Below are 3,158 nucleotides of genomic sequence, written 5' to 3' on the forward strand. Positions count from 1 at the left end.
AAAAAAAAAAGAATACATATGTAAGGAAAATTCATCTGGCACAGATTGAATCTCTGGGCTATAGGTGATGGAGGTTCATAATTCAGTAAGTAGATTTGGTATCTTTGACCAAAAGGGTTAAGGGAAAAGCAGAGAAATTTTATCTAGATGAGTCCGTTCTTCAAGTCCATTTAATAGGAATCGCGGGAGAGGACTGGATTACTTTAACTTTGCACTCATTGTGCAGCCAAGAGTTTATGCACATCACATTTTAAATAAAGGCTTTGTCTCAACATTGCATCAAGCATTGCCAAGCATCCTGGGCCATCTTGGAACGTGCAGGTCCTGGAAAGGACTTCCTGGAACTGATTTCCTGGAGTTTCCATCCCACGCTGTGGTGCTCTGCCTGCCTCAGGCTTTGGCACAACTCTTCCTTAAGCCCTTGGTGTCAGAACTAAGCTCTGGGCTGTGATGTTTGCCTTCCAGGAAGTCACTGGCAATCGTCCACTCTTTTGTTTTGAGATTTGTCCCTGGGCTAATCTCCAGGCCTATCAATCAGCCGGAAAATGTGAACTCTAGATGACAGCTGGAGTCCTTTGCTGCCCCCAAGCTGAGCTGCCGACTTCAGAAGACAGAGTATGTTCCTCTCACAATTCACATTTAATTATGCAGAATGTATGTTTTATTTTTTGTGAACTCATGAAAGATACTATGTATAAAAGCTCTAACAGGGTTAGGTGGGTAGGAGACGTAAAATAAAATCCACTTTGCTTCCCTCAGACTTCTCTCTCCCTTTGGTTTACAAGTGGAGACATTACTTGTTCAAGGCAATTATTAACATAAACTTCTAAAAAGTTTAGTGACACAAAATGGTACCAATGAATGAAGATAGGAGGATAAGATTAGAAAAATGTAATCTACTGTTCTCAAATGATTAAAGGTGGATGTCTAATGCTATGTTTTCGTGGTAGCCCAGGTTAAGCTGTAAAAAACAATAACAGCATTCTAACAATGTAACGTGTTTCATTGAAATAGAACTCAGGGCTTGCACAAATGCTACTTAAAAACCTGATGGCTAATCTCTGTTTCAACTATGATTCAAGAATAATTTAGGAGCATCTGAGGTGGAGGGTGAGCAGATATGGAAAGAAGGGGATGCATGGAACATCTCCACTGTGGCACAGGTTTGGAATTGAACTCTGACAGCTGCCACATGCTTTAGCCTTCCTCTGCTGTGGATGTTGAGGAAGGTGTTATGTGGAATGTAGAGGCTGCTCCTATCGTTCGTACTGAGGGAGAGGTAGACAAATAGGAGGGAGATGCAAGCACAGCACAGTGCACGTGTGACTATTGCATATGCCATGTGCTTATGTAGTTTTAGCCATATTTGTGAATGTATGAACCTTTCAGTGGATAATTTGGGACCTGAGACCAGGAGCTTGTAAGGAGGATTCAGGAGATAAGAGTTCTGTCCTTCCTGTGCACAGCAGTGTTCCTGCAGCCTCACTTCTTTGATTTTTGCAGTGCACAGTAAAACTGAACTGTCTTTTCCGGGCATGTGAGTGAAATGAAAAGGCATAGGAACAGTGTTCAAAGCATTAGGGGGAATGTCCTGATGGGGTGGAAGGTATAAATGGAATAGTTCCGTCCTGGGCAGGTGCCCTGCTGGTTGAAGAATGTTGCTTAATTTGGGGCAAGTTAGATCCAGGAAAGAGTGGGCTATTCCTCTATGATTGGAATTACTTGTCAAGCTCGTTTTAAGCACACAAGAATTCAAGGTTTTGTGGGTGACAACAGCCCAATCCAAGAAGGCACGTATTCAGTGGAATGAAATTACATTGTCTGCAAATCAATAAGTCCTAATTAGAAGTGTTGGACCCCTGCTCTGGCTATTGTGATTCCTAAGTTTTGTGACATGGTGAAGTGAGGAGGCCGATTGGAGGACAGAGGGCAAATGTTAGAGAATGGATTTGATGGAGAATTGCTAAAGAACTAGACTGATGTAACACATCTTATTACTTAAATGTAAAGTTCATGGAAATAAAAGTATTGGAAACAAATTTCTCAGTGAGGCTTTCTAAATAGCTTTGTGTTACTGCCTCCATTAAAATGCAAATTACCATGGATATTACAGACTGGAAAGGGTGAAATCATGCAGACAAAAGCAGAAAGAGAGCATTTAAAGGGCATAAATTACTTAAATTAGATCAAGACCTAGGGACATCGTTTAAAGGCTGTAACAGCATTTTCTCATCACAGGGATGATGAGGAGGTTTTCTGCAGCAGTAACTGTTCTTTCCGTTCTTTCTACCAGCTGGTCTTGGAATGCAGCCCAAGTCATGGGCATAATGTTCTGCATGTAGTGACCTCTCCACAAATTGGGTTAAATATTTAAGATCAATTTGGATCGTGGTATCGACTCTAACATTAGAAGGTCTTTTAGCTGCTGTCCCCTTCAGACTCCTTAGAGGAGGAAGTACTGAGACTGGAGCTGAAGGATAGGTAGAGTGTCCTTCTTCACTGCAGAGATCAGCTCTCATGGAGCACCCTCAAAGCACATGATCTGCCACTTGGAAGGGAGAGCTTTATTTCTCACAAAGGGTAGCAGCCTGTAGGCTGGCCATCTTGCCTGGACAGTGGGAGCAGGAATTTATACTGAGTGCAGGCACCCAATGTATGAGGTTGGGCAATTCAGTTCCAGAACTCACCCTAGAGAAAGTGCTACATATCTCTTGCTGATGTCACTATAGCCACCTTCATGGTGCTCCCCTTGGCCATCCAGTGACCAGGTGCTCCCCTTGGCCATACAGTGACCAGATGTTCCCCTTGGCCATCCAGTGACCAGATGCTCCCCTGGGCCATCCAGTGACCGAGTGTTCCCCTTGGCCATCCAGTGACCAGATGTTCCCCTTGGCCATCCAGTGACCATGTGCTCCCCTGGGCCATCCAGTGACCAGATGCTCCCCTGGGCCATCCAGTGACCGAGTGCTCCCCTTGGCCATCCAGTGACCAGATGTTCCCCTTGGCCATCCAGTGACCGGGTACTCCCCTTGGCCATCCAGTGACCGGGTGCTCCCCTTGGCCATCCAGTGACCATGTGCTCCCCTGGGCCATCCAGTGACCGAGTGCTCCCCTTGGCCATCCAGTGACCGGGTGCTCCCCTTGGCCATCCAGTGACC

Source organism: Otolemur garnettii, unplaced genomic scaffold (assembly GCF_000181295.1).
Source record: "Otolemur garnettii isolate 467f Iridium unplaced genomic scaffold, OtoGar3 scaffold00065, whole genome shotgun sequence".
In the NCBI taxonomy this organism is placed as follows: domain Eukaryota; kingdom Metazoa; phylum Chordata; class Mammalia; order Primates; family Galagidae; genus Otolemur; species Otolemur garnettii.